The sequence below is a fragment of the Lissotriton helveticus genome, chromosome 9 (genome assembly GCF_964261635.1).
Source record: "Lissotriton helveticus chromosome 9, aLisHel1.1, whole genome shotgun sequence".
NCBI lineage: Eukaryota > Metazoa > Chordata > Amphibia > Caudata > Salamandridae > Lissotriton > Lissotriton helveticus.
In genome coordinates this window covers 120,306,007-120,325,115 of record NC_136070.1, presented here as the reverse complement: position 1 = coordinate 120,325,115, position 19,109 = coordinate 120,306,007, and the positions used below count along the sequence as shown (strand labels likewise).

The 19,109-nt window shown below is 50.4% G+C and overlaps 1 protein-coding gene across 1 annotated transcript in view; it reads left to right on the top strand.

Moving 5' to 3' along the window:
• Positions 1–4,753: 4,753 nt before the first annotated feature.
• Positions 4,754–19,109, top strand: part of TMEM229B (transmembrane protein 229B) — a 393,737-nt gene continuing 379,381 nt past the window's right edge. Inside the window, exon 1 of the transcript XR_013600854.1 lies at positions 4,754–4,937. The gene's annotated coding sequence lies outside the window, so the exon portion shown is untranslated. The remainder of the gene's footprint in view (positions 4,938–19,109) is intronic.

The window sequence follows — 19,109 nt, the reverse complement described above, 5'->3', positions numbered from 1 at the left end:
TGGTCCGGCCAGACGGAACAAGGTGGATAGCTTGGCAACCCCACCTTCACGGCTGGATAGGCGGCGGGATCTGGTCAGCAAAAGAGGGGTCCAGGGAAGAGGAGTTAGAACTGACCAAGAGGCCGAGGGTGCTCATGACCATTGAGAATTGGTCGGCGGCGTTTCTGATTTTCGCCAGCGTGTACTGTGAGAAGTACCCCGATAGGTCTGTGGCATTGTTTAAATACATGGACATGATTAGACGGGAACAGGTCGCGTACGGAGGGCACGTGTGGTCGCATTACGACGAGGAGTTTCAGGCTCGGTTGGCCTGGGATCTGGAGGCTAAGTGGGGGAGAGAGATTCGGACCTATACCAGCAAACCATAGGGGGGGGGCAAAGTTTGGGACGACGATATACACGGCTAGCGGTCTCCCTCTTGCTCCTCGCCCCTTTCAGAACTGCCTCACCTGCGGGGGTGGGGTATGCGGGGAACAGCACCGGGGGCACAGTGGGAGCATCCTGGGACTTTAACAAGGGCACGTGCTCCAGACAATACTGCAAGTTTCTGCACAAATGCTTGAAGTGTGCAGGAAGACACCCCATGGTGTAATGCTGGGGGACAGGAGTTAGTGGGCAGGGTCAGCAGTCCAACCAGGCACTGCAGCAGGCAACAGGTGGTAGAGACGGAAGGGGAGGACAAGGTACTTTGGGCAAAGGCTCATACTCCCATTAAACGGAGCTGTCTGGAGAAATTTTTGGTGTCATATCCATGGACCGATGTCGCAGTTCTTTTACAATAGGGTTTTCAGTAAGTTTTCAGGGTGGGCTATGAGGGTCCGGGGGTCGCTAGGTTGTCCAAGAATTTGTAATCTGCAAAGACACACGGTCCGGTAGTGCGGGACAAATTGTTTAAAGAAGTCCGGGAAGGGCGTATGGCAGGTCCGTTCAGGAGTAGCCCCATCTGGGACCTGATCATTTCCCCAATTGGAGTGGTACCAAAGAAGGAACCAGGGCAATACAGGTTGATTCAACACCTGTCATGGCCAGAGTGGGCGTCAGTTAATGATTTCATAGCGGCCGAGCTATCTTCAGTATCCCACTCATCGGTAGACATAGCATGGCAGTTGGCCGCGACAGTAGGGACGGGCACAATCATGGCAAAATGCGATATAAAGGTGGCATTTAGATTGCTCCCCGTACACCCGGAGGATTATCAGTTGTTGGGTATCCAGTTCAAGGGGTCCATCTTCAAGGACAAAGCACTGCCAATGGGCTGTTCCATATCTTGTGCCTTGTTTGAGCGATTTAGTACATTCCTGCAGTGGGTCTTTTCATGGCACACTGGTAAAGAGACAGTGACACACTACCTGGATGACTTTTTTCTGGTGGGACTGCCCGGTTCTGCGGCCTGTCAGCAGCAGCTGGCAAGTTTTAAAGAGCTCATGGGCTACCTGGGTGTGCCATTGGCACCAGAGAAAACACAGGGTCCCAGTACAGTGTTGTAATTTCTTGGTATTGAACTGGATTCAGTGGCTATGTAAGCCTGTTTGCCGAGGTACAAGAAATTGCACATGCTGCTGTGGATTGACAGTTTGCTGGCCAAAGAGAAGGTGACGGTCAGGGAGGTTCAGGTTTTGCTAGGGCACCTAAATTGTGCATGCAGGATAGTGCGAGCAGGGCGCACTTTTTGCAGGAGTTTGGTGTTGTTTTTGTCAGGTTTGACACCACCGCACCATCATACGCGCCTCTCGGCAGGCACTAAAGAGGACTTGCGCATGTGGCGAACCTTTTGGAATGGTTCAACAGCATTCCCATGGCAACCCCAGAAGAATGGGAATGGATGTCACCATATCCTCAGACGGGGCAGGGGCAGGAGGATTTGGACTCTACTGTAAAGGGAGGTGGTGCGCAGAAGAATGGCCACCACACTGGAAGAATGGGGGGAAGAGTATTGCTTTTCCGGAGCTCTTTCCACTGGTGGTGGCTGTGACAGTATGGGCTCGAGAGTTAGCGCACAAGAAGGCGATCTTTAAGGGTCACAATATGTCGGTAGTGCTGGTTGTGAATAGACAATTAGCCAGAGACGCTCAAATTCTCAAGTTGTTGAGGGTTTTTGTGCTGCGATGTTTGGAGCATGATATTTTTTTTCAAGCCAGACATGTACTGGGAGTGGACAATGACATTGCGGACGCTTCTCGTTCACAGTGGCAGAGGTTCCATGGGCTAGCCACGGAGGCGGGCGAGGGCAGGACGCCAGTTCCAGCTGAGATGTGGTATGTAGGAGACACAGGGTCGTTCAGTTGGTAATCAATCAATCAATCAATCAATCATATCATTTGTAAAGCGCACTACTCACCCGTGAGGGTCTCAAGGCGCTGAGGTGGGAAATGATGCTACTGCTCGAAAAGCCAGGTCTTGAGGAGTTTTCTGTAGGTCAGTAGGTCTTGGGTCTGCCGTAGGTGGATGGGGAGGGTGTTCCAGGTCTTGGCGGTGAGGTGGGAGAACGATCTGTCACCTGAGGTCGCTCTTCGGAAGCGAGGGACTGTAGCGAGGGGAGGTCGGCAGAGCGGAGCTGGCGGGTGGGGGTGTAGAAGCTGAGTCGTCTGTTGAAGTACGTTGGTCCGGTGTTGTGGAGTGCCTTGTGTGCGTGGGTGAGGAGGTTGAAGGTTATCCTCTTGTTGACCGGGAGCCAGTGCAGGTCTCTCAGGTGGGGTGTGATGTGGCTGCGGTGAGGGATGACGAGGGTCAGGCGTGCAGAGGCGTTCTGGATGCGTTGAAGCCGTCTCAGGAGTTTGGCCGAGGCTCCTGCGTAGAGGGCGTTTCCATAGTCCAACCTGCTGCTGACAAGGTTCTGGGTGACTGTTCTTCGCGTTTCAGTGGGGATCCACTTGTAGATCCTACGGAGCATGCGGAGGGTGTTGAAACAGGAGGAGGAGACGGTGTTGACCTGTTTAGTCATGGAGAAGGTGAGGTCGAGGATGACCCCTAGGTTGCGTGCGTGGTCGGTGGGTGTTGGAACGGTTCCCAGTGCGGTCGGCCCGAGGTTTGGTGCGGGGTGACGGTAAGGTTTTCCAGGGAAAGGAGGGAGGCAGGGTGTCAGCGTCTCAGCTGCTTTGGGTCATGAGGTGAGCTCTCCAATGCTTTGGGGAAGATCCTGGACAGTTTGAGACCCATTCATTCCGCATAGGAGCGGCCACAGACGCAGCTAAGAGAGGGTGGGGGAGGGAAGACCTTATGTGCTTGGGGCGTTGGAAGTCGGATTGCTCCAAAACATACATTCGGCTGCGGGGAATTGGGGAGGGGGACGCATGATGTTCATTTCCTTCCTCATATATGTGTCTTTATTAGGTGCGGTGGCAGGGCCTGCTGCGCGGAATTGTTTATCTTCATCATAGGACACTCTTTTGCCAAATGGGCAGAACGTTATGAGTGTGCGAAAGGGAACGGTTTGAATTTGGGTTTGGACTCTCAGTTGTTTCGGTGTCATTGGAACGGTAAAGGGGGCATGAGATGGCACAAGTTGTTTCCAGCGTTAAATAAGTCGATCACAGGTGAGATTTGTCCAGACGTTTTGATTATTCATTTGGGGGAGAATGACCTGGTTCAGTGTAAGAGTTTGGCCCTGTTAAAGCAAATGAAGAGGGATCTCTTGGAGATTAAACAGCAGTGGTCGGGTTGGTATGTTATCTGGTCAGAGTTCATTCCCAGGAGGCATTGGAGGAGGGCGGAATGCCTGGCCGCGATAGATAAAGCAAGGAGAAAGATCAACCGGGACAAGCAAATTTTTTTGTGACAGGGAAGGTATTGGGAGATTAGAACATCCGGAACTGGGGTATGCAGCAGTTTTTTAGGGAAGATGCTGTGCACTTGACCCATTATGGACTGGAGTTGTATATAATACAGATTAAGGAGGTTTTGGACAGGGTTTTGGACATATGTAAGTCTCCGAAACAGCAGGGTCCCTAGTTGGGGGGGGGTGGTCAGAAAAGTCAGGGGCCAGAATTTTCTGAGTGGCGTTTTTCCTGGGTAATAGTTGGTAGATCTGTTTACAGTTACAGTTTATTGGTTGGAAAAGGTCACTCCGGGAGCAACACCGGAAGGGGAAGTAGCATAGGAAGGTTACTTAGATAGCTAGGTTAGGAAATGTTAAGAAGTTACAAGTTTAACGGGGCAGCAAGGAGGACAGATTTGGGGGCTTATAAATGGTTGCAAAGGGAAAACTTTAGGGGAGGGGGTGGGGGTAAGGTAGGAGGAAAATATTTAGTGAGGTTTCGTTTTGTAGGGCACAGGCCAAGGAAATTGTTTGTAAGGTGCACCTGTCTTCAATAAAGCAGCCTTTTTCACACTAACAAGCTCTGTGGTCTGTGCAGACCCCCTTTTTGGCCCAAAAATTGTTGTGAGAGATTTCTGGTTGTGGCAAGCCTAACCACGTGCCTGTGAACTCAGAGACAAATGCAACCTCTCCTTTTATAGCTACTTCAGATAATATTGTCTGTATTCTGTGTTTACAAATACATGCAACTTTTTCCGCATACCAATGGCCTTTCTCAAGCCATGTGTTAATTCGGGTTTGTGCCAGAATCATAAAACGCTGAAACCTGGCGGCTCCGGTGAAGGAACAGGTCGGGCTGAATTAAGAATGAATGAACAATGCCTCGCGCTCCCCGAACTTGGCAGCGAGCGGAGGAGGACACGGGCTGCGGCGGCGAGGGGGTTAAAGGAAGCAGGGCTCGTCAGAAGGGAGCATGTGCAGCTCACTGCATCTCCCACTGTCTCCCTGGCACATTTCATCTCCAGCAGCGGCGGCGGCGGGCGCAGGACATCCATCGGCACCGTCAGCCGGGCATGGGGGCCAGGAAGAGGCTGGGCTGCTGCTGCTGCTGGGGCTGCTGCTGAGGACCCTCCCCGCGGCGCCTGGCTGGTGGCACCTGCGCTCCCCCGACCTCCACAGCACGGTAAGAGCCGGGGGTGTGCTGCTTGCGCTTCCTGTCCGTTTGGTTCTCGGCTTCCAGCCGGCTGCACCTGTGAGCCCTGCCCGGTGCTGCCGGATTGCGTGACAGCCGCCCGGGGAGGACCGCGCGCGCCTGGAAGCGGGGGGACGGAAGCGTGCGCTGGCCCTGGCAGGGATGTGTGTCTGTGACAACAACAAACCGCGTTGTATTTACGTCTGGCTCGTGCGTGCAGCAGTGTGGTCCCTGCGAGGGCTCGTGGGCTCTGAGCGGGGATGGAGGCGGGGGTGCTTCCGAGCTGTCAGCGGCTGGCAGGAGAGTGCCAGCTGTCTGTGTGACCCTGCGGATGGAGCTGGGCAGGGGGAGAGCGGTACTCATGGTAGAACAGGCTGCAGGAGGGTGCCAGCTGTCTGTGTGGCCCTGCGGACGGAGCTGGGCAGAGGGAAAACGTTAGTCCGGGTACTACAGTTTGTAGGAGGGTGCCAGCTGTCTGTGTGACCCTGCGGGTGGAGCTGGGCAGGGGACAGGTTGCAGAAGGGTGCCAGCTGTCTGTGTGACCCTGCGGATGGAGCTAGACATTGGACAGGCTGCAGAAGGGTGCCAGCTGTCTGTGTGACCCTGCGGGTGGAGCTGGGCAGGGGACAGGTTGCAGAAGGGTGCCAGCTGTCTGTGTGACCCTGCGGATGGAGCTGGGCAGGGGGAGAGCGGGTACAACAGCCTCCTTACCGCTGGTGCGCTGCTGACCTGCATAAGCCCTGTAGGAGTCCTTCTGTCGCCGCATTAGTAGGATCTGCCCTGGACAGGGAAGAGAGGTAAGCCCCGGCTGCTGCCGCTGAGAGGGGCGGCTGCGAGCTCTGCTGCCTCCGGTCTGAGAGAGGGGGGCAGTGAACGAACCTGGGACCACAGACCACCTCAGTGCATGCGAGCATCCACCGCCTCTGGGGGCATGGAGGAGATCCTTCCGACCCAGGACCCATCGCTTTCGGAATTCTTGGTCCAAGTGCTTCACGTGAACCTTTTAAAGCCACCTGAGCTATCAGCAAGTAGTGCCCCCGTTAATCTGGTCTCTCCCGCTATATACCTGGCAACCTTCGGGAAATGAAGTAAAGCGCTTCCTGTGAGTCCCACGCTTCAAAGCGCCTCCTTCCCACCCAGATATTCTCTGTCCCTTCCATTAAACCACTGTGTATTTCTCTTACCCATTGTGTGAATATTAATCCGTTATCAAATGGCGCTTTCGTCAAAGCGCCTTACAAAGAACAAATATGCTACGATTAATATCCAATCGAAATTGCAACAGATTGTATAGATCTCGGAAGGATAAATCGCTCCATCTTCCTTTAAACCAGGTTGTGTTTACAGTATTCGTGTTACACCAGACATCTTTGCATCCAAGTCCCTTAAAACACTTTGCCTTCTGTTAATGCCCTCTGTCCCATGGCTTGAACCACTCGTTGACCCCCTGTGTACTATCATGTCCTCTGTTCACCCTTACTTCCCATCCTTATCTCCGCCTCTCCCCCTCATCCATTAACCCACTCCATATCTCCAATAAGATTCACTGCATACACTCTCCTGCAGGCAGCCACCTGGGTTTACATCAGCCTCGCGTTAAACCTCGTTCCGTCTCACCTCAAATACCCATCTGTGCACAGAAACGCTGCTTTCTCTTTCCTCTTGATGACTGTCTGAGTGTTGAAAGGCGGAGCGTTCGAACCGAGGCCTGGAGGACGCACTCTGTCTGTAGCAAACAGTAGCGTCTCCGGCGCGCTGCCACTTCTCGGCGGTGTGCAGACTTACCTCGAAGGCCGGTTCTTGGCAGCCTGGGCGCCCACGCTCTAGGCTTGTCCGTCTATACATGCAACCAAGGAGGCTTTCGAGGAATCTGTCTGTGAACTCTGACCCCACCACCGACGCAACAGAGCTTCCCAGATCACCAGGCGAGGCGAGGCTCCTTGAACCGCTGTCATTCCAGCGCCTGAGGCGGAAATATTTGGCATGCAGCACTTCACATGACATACACATATAAATAAAAGTTTGGCGATACTCCCACCCCCCACCCCGGCTAGAGAGTCTCACACGTGCGTACGCATAACAGCCATTTAGTGCCCGTTACCCGTTCTTTATTATCTGACCCTTGCGCATGCCTTTTTATCGACCTCAGAATGGTGAACAGCAGAGTTGGTCCAGCAGGGATCCCAACTGGAGATTTATAGTTTGCATTCATATTTGTGGATCAGGACTTTTTCAGGTATACTGACACCCTATGTCTACTGGGCTTATGGAAAGATGCCTGCACTGCGGCCAGAAAGACGTAGGATCATTGGGAGGGGTGCGGGTGGGCTGCTGAATGCTGCTCGGTGCCCTGCTGGCGCATGTATCCCTGCATTTCACGGGCGCTTGCCCTAGTAGCATAATAGCAGCGTGCTTTGGAAGCTTTACTGGGCGAACCTATTACCGTAATCCTTGAGTGAGACGCGCACGCTGTGCCCCGTGCCGTGGGGACGCAGCTGGTGGCTCCTGGTTTCATTGCATTGGGATCAATTCTGGGAGGAGGGGTTATCGCTTCCCCTCCCTCCCGCATCCTGCAGTGCAGGTTTCTTAGCACCATTTAAGGATGGAAAGGTGGTGTGTGTAAATGCTCTTCTGAAAGAGAGCTCTGCACCGATAAGGCAGTACATTTCTGTGGAATTCCTAGCAGTGCCCAAGGACGCATCACTTACAACAAGCAATAGAATAAGTATTAGTGTATTCGCAAATACTGTTCTTATGACTAATCACACAAACACACATATATATATATATATATATATATATATATATATATATATATATATACACACACACATATATACACACACACCAAGAAGAACTCTTTAAGAAATATATATTTATGAAGCACTAGATATATATATATTTATATATATATATATATATATATATATATATATATATATATATATATGTATATATATAGAGACATATACAGATGTAGAGATATTGATATATCCATCTATTCATCTATATATCTATCTATATATATATCTATCCAGGGGACAAGTCCTATAAAAAGGAGTGGGGGGACTGACCAAGTAGGACAAAATGCAAATGACCTCATGACGTTTCGACATAGCGCTATAAAAGCATATTTCTGTGGTGCCCAACTTCTTGGCAGGGGGACGGCGCCACACTGTGAAAAGAGTGGGGGGGGGGGTGCAAAGCCCTACAGTATATTATGCTGGCCTGCACCCCTCCAGGACAATGCTAATGGTTTAACACAAGCCAACCGCATATACAGACCTGTGTGTGAAATGCAAATTAATATCATGTTTCAGTAAAGATACCCCTTTAGCTGTTTTTTTTGTACAAAACATAAACTTCCCAAACGGGCAGCATTTTTCAGAGACGGGAGAGAAATTGCAACAGCATAACACAGGTGAACACATGAACAGTCGGGACCTACCTTTCTAAGGTGATTCTCTCGCACTTTCAACTGGCCGCAAACTGTAAAAAAAACAAAATCGAAGAGCAAACTCCCAAGCAGAGGCTTGCTGGGTCAGCATAGACAGCAATGATTCACATCCAATGATCACCGCATAGGTATGAACTTTTAAATGCTCAACGATTGCAGCTTCGAGAATGTCAGTGTTTCCAGAGCTCATCTGCAGGCCCAGACTGGCCGTTGCGGGCACCGGGCAATCCCCCGGTGTGCCGCAAGGGTGGGGGCCAGTTCTGGGCCCCTTGGGGAAATTTTTGTTATAGGGTCGTTTATGCAGCATAGCTGCAAAATCGGCCCTGGAACAAAATCGGCCGAAAACTGCGCACTGGCAAAGAGCTCGGCGGCACCTCCAACTCCAGGGTTTTGGTTCCCAGTCCGGCCCTGCTCATCTGCATCCAAGTCCACTTCTTTGAAGCAAAGAAATGCATGAAAAGCATGACTTTTTACTCGGATCTCTCCTCCTGTAGGAAGTTACAAGTTCTTCTGCTCCTGGCAAATTGTTTTTTTTTAAGCAAACACCACTTCTGTCGTTACTGTTAAACACCCTTATCTTCCTCCATCATCTGTAAGAGCATTCCTGCGGTCCCCTCGGATTTTTAAATCTCTCTCCTGCCACCAGGCTTTTTAGTTTACCCCGGAAATGCGTGGTTTGGTGCGCGCTCTTATCACACTTTTGATGAGCAGGGCAGGGTGGACGGCGATTTGATAAGCAGGAAATAAGTGGGGGGATGCCGTCCACCCGCGTGGTACCCCGACTCGTGCCCTGTATCTCTCTCTCTCTCTCTCTCGCTCTCTCTCTCTCTCTCTCTCTCTCTCTCTCTCTCTATATATATATATATATATCAAATCACCACTCCAAAGTGCATTTACTCACTCAAAGAGATACGGGCAACTTTATGAGCTTGTTGCCAGCGAAGCGCTTTATTTTTCAGTTTTTGTTGCAGTCGATCATGACGCGTTTCGGCCATATATATATATATATATATATATATATATATATATATATATATATATATATATATATATATATATAGTGCTTCTTAAGTATTTCTTAAAGAGTTCTGCTTGGTGCATCAGCGAAAAAGCCCTGCAGGGTCACTTTTTGACTTTCATTTACCCAAGCACCTGATTTCAAGCAAGGCTCCCAGGAACTGACAGGGTTGGATTTGATTTTTAGAATTTATAGAGAGTGAAGTTCACCCAAAGGGACTTCCAAGCGCATGGCTCACCCTTCCAAGGGCCCCCACGCAGCGTAAACCTATAACTACTTGTGAGATCCCAGAGTCTTAAGGCCCCTCACTACATTCTGCGGCGCCCGGGGGAGAGGAGGGGCGCATCATGTTGTCTCACGCCTCTGGCCAGGGGCAGGATACACATAGTCAGTCCACCGTCACTAGCGGGCAGCTGGTCATCCTGGGGCACTCCCTCTCTTTGATGCCCAAATGATTCTTTTCAACTTTTTGTTGACGGCAGACTTGCCAGTGCTTCCTTCACCATGAGGTAAAATTGTGAGTAGAGGCATGGACGTCATTAAGGGGTCGCAGCTGTGACCCCTGGCACTGCCTTAACAACCCTTGGTCTCCGGGTGGAAGCAAGATCAGTGCCCGGCATAGAGCGGCAGCTTGCCCATAGCTCGTTATTTATGGATCCCCCTTTTTTCTATCAAGTTTTTATTACTCAAATAGTGAAGAAAATTAAAATGTTCACTATTATTATAATAAAAATGCAGTGTAATTAAATGGAATAGGACTTTCCCTGGCAACTGAGGTCAGTGGAAAAAAATGCTTTTACATGTATGTTGTGTGCGTGTTGCAGGTGAGAGTGTGAGATAGTGTATGTGTGAATGTGTGTGTATGTGATAGTGAAGGTCAAAGGGTGTGTGATGTCACTTCCGCGACCCCTGGCATTTTGGTGAACTGACGTCCATGAGTAGAGGGGCAAGAGGGAAGTGAGGGAAAGAAGGTGCCAGCCACCACTGCGGGGGTGTGATAGAGATTAGGGCCAAAGCTGGGTAGGGGAGCTTTGGGGGGGAGTAAATGGAAGGGGGGAGGGAGCCCGTGCTGGTGCAGAGCAGGCACCTAGGGCCTCGGAAAGAAAGAAGATATCAGAGGCAGAAACGGCCCCTGTGCTGGCACGGAGTGGGCACACATGGCCTGCTTTACATCCTGTGATGGTGCGTGGGGCAGCCAATGCCCTCTGTAGGTCAGGGCTAGTGCCCATCCTGCTCACATGGCATTGCTGCCCTCTCTGCCCAGCGTCGGATTGGTAACGCGGGCACTCGGGCAATGTCTGAGGGGCCGGTATCCGAATTCCAGCTGTGGGTTGCATTTTTGAGCAGCCTGGGGGGCTATTTGGGCAAATTCTCTGTTGTTCGATGCCGCCCGCAGCCCAGTGGATGCCTGAGTGCCCTTTCTGGAGGTAGATGGGTGTCCCGTACCTCCCTTTTATTAACGGCAGAGGTGTCACTCCCTTTCTCTCGCTGGCCCGCCCATTAATATATGCATATTTAACGGGGGCAGGGGGCTTGAGCAAAAGTGGCCTCACTTGTTTTCCGAAGTTTTTCACCAGTGTGAACTAATTTGTGCATTTGTTTTTAAACCTCACCCCCTTTTTACATACATTTTCGCTTAAGCAGTGTTTTGCGGAAAGGCAATATGCAAATGTGGGCCACTTTTTTTAGCGTGCCCTGGCCGATTTTTTATCCCAATCCAACCCTTCCGCCGCCAACTCTGCCCAAAGGACACAGATGCCCACTCAGCACCAATGAGTGGCTATGGACTACAACCCCCTTGATTTATTCATAAAGTTTTATATAGCTCGAACGTGACCCACGGAGGTATTAGAGCGCTTTACAATAAAAGAACATAAATGGTTGAGGTGGTATACAAACAAACTCATTTGTCAAATAATGCAAAAACAATATAAAGTAAATACATAACAAACACAGAGGACCCAGATTCTGCAGGACGTTGTGCATTAGACAGTTAATGAACGTTAGAAGATTGTGCTAGCAAACATACATATTATAAGTAACTTCTAACGATTCAAAGTTGATATATAAGATGTATAGCTGATCAGGCGGACCCACAGCCAGCTAAGCATTAGACAACATACAGTGTAGAACAAAAAGGGCTGTAATAAAGCCTTACATACGGTAGAATGTACCAAACCATTTTAGATAGGTAGTGGTGATAGGATCTTAAAGGTGACTCAGTGTCCTCCTATAATTAAAACTTAGGAGATAAATTTGTTCATTAGTAGTCTTTTTACTTCCTTTTTGAATGCAGTAAAAGAACTGATTCCACGCACTAGTGGAGGTAAGGAGTTCCAGAACTTTGGTGCAATCCCTGAGAAAGCTCTACATCCTGTTCTCTTCTTATGGAAGGTTTGAGGTTTCAGAAGGAAAGTGCTCGCACTTCGTAGCTGTCTGCATCCTCCAGACGTTTTAAGCTTTAGCTCCAAGTAACTGGGTATATTGTTGTGAATTGCTTTAATGTGTATTCTTGCCTCGTAAGGCAACCAATTCAGTGCTTTCAGGGTTGGTGAGATGTGATTGTTTCTTTTGGTTCCAGATACCAGTCTAGCCGCCGTATTCAGTGCTGCTCTCAACGGGGCCAACTAGTATTTAGGGAGACCACCGAGGGTGGTGCTTCCATAGTCTAATCTTGGTAGCACTAGGGCTTGTACTGCAGTTTTTAGATCTGCCTGAGGGAGGAAGGGTTTGAGTTTCCTTAATATACTCATCTTGTGATTAGCTCCCTTGTTGGCCACAGAGATGTGCAACTGCATATTGAAATGTTTGTCAATGGAGATACCTAGGGATTTTGCTGAGTCAATGATGAGGGGGACACAGTCGAAGGAAGTTAGGTGTTTTACCAGAGGTCTAGATTTGGAGTGTGGCTCAGGGGTGAGATGAGAATGAATTCTGTTTTTTTGGTATTCAACATCAGATGGTTGTTAGTGAGTCAACTTTGATTGTTCAGTAGAATAGTGTTGAGGGCAATGAAGTCATCAGGCGAGGAGATTTTTAGATACAGCTGGGTGTAATCCGCGTACAGGTGATATAGAATGTTCGCTGATTTCAGTGCGTTGCCCAAAGGCTCCATTAGGAGGTTGAAAAGAATGGGTGTGGGGTGGGCACTCATGCCAATCTTACAGTGTTGCACGAGAGCCCTCTGTGTAGGAGAAGTAAACATGACATAATATATCCTGTAGGGTGGGTGCACAGTGAACAATCAGCGACCTATAGATCCTGGGCTGAAGAAGGATTAAGGCGCAGATTCCTCTAGAAATCCTACAGGTGCCATCTGAGAGCCCTCAGGGAACCTAGGCCTCTACCCCTCATGTGCACGAAGAGAGCTATAGTGAGCAGGTGCTAGCGCTGTGTTGGCACCTAGTGCCCACTAGTGATCATATACTGTGCAGAGTGGGCACGCGTGGCCTTCTATAGATCCTGTGCTGCACACATGGGCACCAGCCCCTGTGCGGGTGTAAAGTGGGCGTGCATTGCCTTTCACAGATCCTGTATAGGTACGGAGCGGGCAGGGCACCACGAGCCGGGCCATAAAGTCTGTCTACTTGTGCAGAGTGGGCACTGACAGCGCTGCACTGGTGCAGAGTGGGCGCTGACAGCCCTGTGCTGGTGTAGAGTGGGCACTGGCAGCCCTGGTCCCTGAGCTGGTGCAGAGTGGGCACAACAGCCCTGGCCCCTGTGCTGGTGCACAGTGGGCACCGACAGCCCTGGCCCCTGTGCTGGTGCAGAGTGGATATAGAGAGCCCTGTGTTGGTGCAGAGTGGGCACTGAGAGCACTGGTCTCTGTACTGGTGCAGAGTGGGCACTGACAGCCCTGGCCCCTGTGCCGGTGCAGAGTGGGCACCGGCAGCCATGGTCTCTGTACTGGCGCAGAGTGGGCACTGACAGTCCTGGTTGCCCCGGTGCTGGTGCAGAGTGGGCACTGGCAGCCCTTCCCCCTGTGCTGGTGCAGAGTGGGCACCGACAGTCCTGCCCCCTGTGCTGGTGCAAAGTGGGCACTGACAACCTTTGCCCCTGTGCTGGTGCAGAGTGGGCACTGACAGCCCTGGCCCCTGTGTTGGTGCAGAGTGGGCACTGACCGTCCTAGCCCCAGTGCTGGTCCAGAGTGGGCACTGACAGCCCTGTGCTGGTGCAGAGTGGGCACTGACTGCCCTGTGCTGGTGAAGAGTGGGCACTGACAGTCCTGGTGGCCCCTGTGCTAGTGCAGAGTGGGCACTGACAGCCCAGGCCCCTGTGCTGGTACAGAGTGGGCACTGAAAGCCCTGTGCTAGTGCAGAGTGGGCACTGACAGCCCTGTGCTGGTGAAGAGTGGGCACTGTCAGTCCTGGTGGCCCCTGTGCTAGGGCAGAGTGGGCACTGACAGCCCTGGCCCCTGTGCTGGTGCATAGTAGGCACTGACAGCCCTAGCCCAGCGCTGGTGCATAGTGGATACTGACAGCCCTGGTGGCCACTGTGCTGATGCAGCGTGGGCACTGACAGCCCTAGCCCAGTGCTGATGCAGAGTGGGCACTGACAGCCCTTGCCCATTTGCTGGTGCAGAGTGGGCACAACAGCCCTGGCCCCTGTGCTGGTGCAGAGTGGGCACAGAATGTCCTGGTGGCCCCTGTGCTGGTACAGAGTGGGCACCGACATCCCTGGCCCCTGTGCTGGTGCAGAGTGGGCACTGACAGCCTTGGCCCCTGTGCTGGTGCAGAGTGGGCACTGACAGCCATATCCCTGTGCTGGTGCAGAGTGGGCACTGACATCCCTGGCCCCTGTGATGGTGCAGAGTGGGCGCTGATAGCCTTGGCCCCTGTGCTGGTGCAGAGTGGACACTGACAGCCATATCCCTGTGCTGGTGCAGAGTGGCCACTGACTGTCCTGGTGGCCCCTGTGCTGGTGCAGAGTGGGTACTGACAGCCCTGGCCCCTGTGCTGGTGCAGAGTGGGCGCTGACAGCCTTGGCCCCTGTGCTGGTGCAGAGTGGACACTGACAGCCATATCCCTGTGCTGGTGCAGAGTGGCCACTGATTGTCCTGGTGGCCCCTGTGCTGGTGCAGAGTGGGTACTGACAGCCCTGGCCCCTGTGCTGGTGCAGAGTGGGCACTGACAGCCCTGGCCCCTACAGTGGTGCAGAGTAGGCACTGACAACCCTGCCTCAGTGCTGGTGCAGAGTAGTGGGCACCTACGGCTTTCTTCAGTACTCGTACGTGAGCCTGGGACTGCAGCCCCCACTCTGCGCATTACCGTAGTGCGTCTTGTAGCGGCTCCTCGGTGCGCTCCATTCATCGCTGCCAGCCCTGACGTGACTGGAGTAGGATTCCGGCTTGATTCGACGCAGGGCTTTTAGCAGCCTTTGCAGTTCCTGGGAAGGTGGGGGAGGGGCGAAGCAGCCCGTGGCTCTCCTCCTTTCTGCACTACTGCAGGCGGGGCGCACGAGGAGGCGAGGAGCGCCCCAAGGATGGAGAGAGATGCACCGTAGTGCCGGGTGCGCAGACTCACCTCTGAACACAAAGAGAGTGCCGCGTGCCCCTGAGGCGGCGGAGGATGGGTGCAGGGGCGCCGAAGCCGCCGACCGTTCTGCTGAAAGATGCTCTTGACAAGACTGCAGCCCCCTACCCCCTCTCCATCCTGGCCAGGCGCCCGAGAGTGCTGGTCAACCCGTACATAGCCCAGCGGGTTAAGCACCTGCCGAAGAGATCTGTGCGCCAAATAAAGGTTAAATGTTGGCAGGGCCCACTGACCTCGTTATCCTTCCGAGGTGGCTGAACCCAGGATCGTCGAGTTCGTTAATGCAAACACTGGTTATCTGCATCGAGAGAATTTCGTAGTGTGCACTTTATGCTGTACATGGTGGATATGTATTTAATGTTACTGGGGATTTTTTTTATTGCGTTAGCGCTAGGAACCAAGGCTCGCCATTGCGGACAGTCAGAATAATGATGACACCCGACCCCCACCCCAGTGGGCTGGTTTCATTCTGCGCAAAAATCAATTTGTGTTTTTTATTGGCAATCCGGAGGTCAACACATGTAATGGAGAAATGGGGTAACATCTTGTAGACTTGTACATTTAAGGAGCACAGTCCTTTGTCATTGCTTTTGATGATATGTGGAACTGCATCTGATAATATGTTTTATATCTGTTGTGTACAACTTGTTCATATTAGCTTCCATAGTGCTGAAAAACGCTCGACTATGCGCCCTGATTCCCACCGTGGTTCACGTTTAGCAGAAAGTTGCCATAAACTGGGCCATCTTAAGGATTTTGGAGCCCGGGGAAAGACATATTTAAGGGGCCCATTCACGTACCACATTTGAAATTGTATTACCTTTTTCCTGCTAATTCAAGAATACATTATGCCAAAGAATACTAAACCATAAATAAAACTTTAACAGGGTCATTCAAAAACAACAGAGACATTTTGTGCCTGCTGACCCAAAAGTCCATAAAATGAATCGGGGCGGAGAGAGGTAAGGGTAGGCAGAGATTTAGAGAGGTTTAGATACAAAAAAATAGAATAGAGAGAATTAAAATAGAGCGAAGGTTCACTTTCTATGAGGGCCTCTTGGAAGGTGAAGTCACTGGACAATTGCCCACTCTGCCCATGCCTTAGAGGAGGGTTCTCCCAAGTCAGCCCTGGAGGGCCGGATCCATGCCAGATTTTTAAGATAACTACATTCATCTAAATAGGGATATGCTAAAAATCTGGCATCGATCCTGCCATCCAGGACCGACTCTGGACTTAGAACCCTGCCTTAGAACGTCTCTGGCCATAAACACATCTAAACCGAGTCCAAAAGCCATTTACATTTACAACGTTGAATGACTCCCAGTAGACCTGACAGCCTCTCACAACAGGCCTGTCAGAAGCTCTGGTGGGCCCAAGGGCCAAATGGGTGGTCCATGGCAGCCAATGCAGCCCTAAAAGCATCATCTTGCTTGTAGCCCAGTGTGAAATACCCAGAGGCCTGAATGCCAGTCGAACTCTGCCTACCTCACCTGTAAAGATTTGAGCTGAGTGATGGGCATTCTGCAAGACTGCTGCACCCAAAGAATAATATGAAAAGATAATGGAATTGTTTGTATTGTGTAAGATGAGCGCCACTCACCTATGTAAAACCTGAAACATGGTGTGAAGGTAACTGTTCTAGGGGTTTGGCTATTGTAAGACCACTGAGATCCCCTCATCAAACACCAGTGATTGCTGTTGTGCTATGACCATTCCTGAAAATCTTGAAGACCTGGGTGAGACCTTGGTGAAGCAGGAGGAACCATCGTTTACTGATTTGGTAGAAATCCAAGTCTAGAAGATTTTCAAAGAAAGCGCACTTCAAAATATCAGGAGGGCAGCATCGGGTGCCCTGGCTACGCAATGCTGGCAATGCGTAAACATGGCAGTCGCAAGCGCAAGACTTCACTTTCGGAACCTTTGCAATAGGTGTTTTGTGGTGCAGAGATAATCCCAAGTTTGCTAAACCAGTAGGGATATCTCATTATTAGCACAGTGACACACACAGCTTTTTGAAGAGTGTTTACTTACAGTGTAAAACTCATACGTGTACTGTGCGAGTTTTTTTATTACATTTTTGTAAAATATTCTAATAAAACACTGATATGAGACACCCAGACAGGGCCTTTCTTCTTACAGGTATTGTAGAAAGCCAACCTGTTGGGCTAAGTCCAGCAGACTAGTCCCTAGAGATAAAATTGTGCATTGCTATGTGCAAAGGCACCACCAAAGAAGGACACAGTTAAGAAATAAAGCGTATAAAGTATCCACACCAAGTTTATATGAAAAGACAAAACTTTACTGAGTAAGCTACTTATAATGGTAAGAACGTCTTCAACAGAAAAGAAGTTATAGCAAAACAAAACTGATAAAAATATGAGCAATATGGGAAATGGGAAAAGTGAAGCAACAAGAAAATAGTTGCTTTATCCTAAAACTCCACTGGAGGCCAGCGCTGCATTGGAAGTGTTTGTTGAAGGGCTCTCGGGACAGATGCAACTCACAAATTGCGTCGCTTTGCGACTCGCAGTTTGCAACTCGCAAAATGCAATTTGCATCAGTGTCTCAGACACTCTTAACAATTCCTAATGGGGTCACAAATTGCCTGTCTCATTAATATTCCTGAGGCAGGTGCTATTTGGGACCCCATTAGGATTGGCCAGCACTCACAGGGATGGTGGCCTCCTGGGGTCAGGAGACCACCACGTCTGTGACTGCTTTTTCAATAAAGCAGTTCTTTTTTTTTTTAAATGCAGCCCGTTTTCAGTAAAGGAAAACGGGCTGCATTTAAAAAAGAAAAATGAAACGTTTCTGTTTCATTTTTGTAGGGCAGGCAGTGACCCCAGGGATCACAGCCTGCTCCTAAATAAATATTTTCGCATCCATTCACAGTAGTAGGTGGTAAACTGCGAGTGTTTTGCTGCCTCAAATGCGGTCGCAAAACAATGATACACTCCATTGTGACTCTCTATTATAGTGAACCGCAACCGCTATTTTGCGAGTTACGGACTCGCAAAATAGCGTTTGTACATGCCAGTACCCTTTTTTTGCAGTTGCAAACGGGCTGATTTCCAGTTTGCAACCGCAAAAAACAGTCGTACATCTGGCCTCTCATCCTTCCACTCAGATGCTTCAAAGGGTCTTGAAGGGCAGTGGCACGGTCAGGCAGATTGATTTGATGCACAATTTCCAGTGACTGGGAAATTGTAGAAAAATTCCAAGTAGTGTCCGGATTCATTGTCCTTCACATAGTTAATTTAGTTAAGGGTTTATGTGGTCATCCTCTCCTCCTGGGCGCAGTATCTTTGCATGTTGTCAGCACACAGATTCTTGAAGCAAACTCAGTGGCCTCAGTGACAAAGAAAAGTTTGGGGCTCAACAATTCTCAGTGTTCCTCTAGCGGGCACTATTGGCCACCAGCAAGGTAGGTGAAAGATGACTTTAGCTAAAGACTTCATCTTATTGCACCCCTGTAGCCAGGACCGGCTTTAGCGCTAGTGGTGCCTGGTGCGACAATCTTTTTTAGCACCCCCCATGAGCTCCTTCTCGGATTCCCTCATTAGCACCCGGCAAAAGGGCCCCTTATCTCTCCATAGCCCCTCTCTTGCATACATTTCATTTGTTTTAAAGCGCTTGTAAAGCTGGCTTTACTAATCCACTCAGCTATCCACAGATCTGTTCTGTGCAGCACCTCTGTGCTAACTGCCACTAGACAAAACTCCAACTCTCTAACAGAAACATCAATCACAAGAGTTATCTTGACATTTATATTGCTGCCTGAAGTCCGGACACACAAGGAACCCGGCATCAGCTGCATCTAAATCATAAAATATTTTTAAACACAGCGCGCCCATCTCATGGCAGCGTCCAGTGCGGCTGCACCAGTCGCACTGCCCTAAAGCCGGCCCTGTCTGTAGCTGCTCTAATCACATAAGATTGCTTATCTTAAAAGTCAGAAAACTCAAACAGTATCTTAAATTTGATTACAGACGAGTCTATCAGGCCAAATGAAATGTAAGATATAAATATTGTACAGATTGCATTATTAATCTCAGAGAAATCTATCTGCTGCCAAAGGCGTTCTGTGCAGACAAGAAAGAAGCAGTGGTGATGTATTCTGCACTCCAGCAGGGCAGGCCAGGCCTCTACACATTAT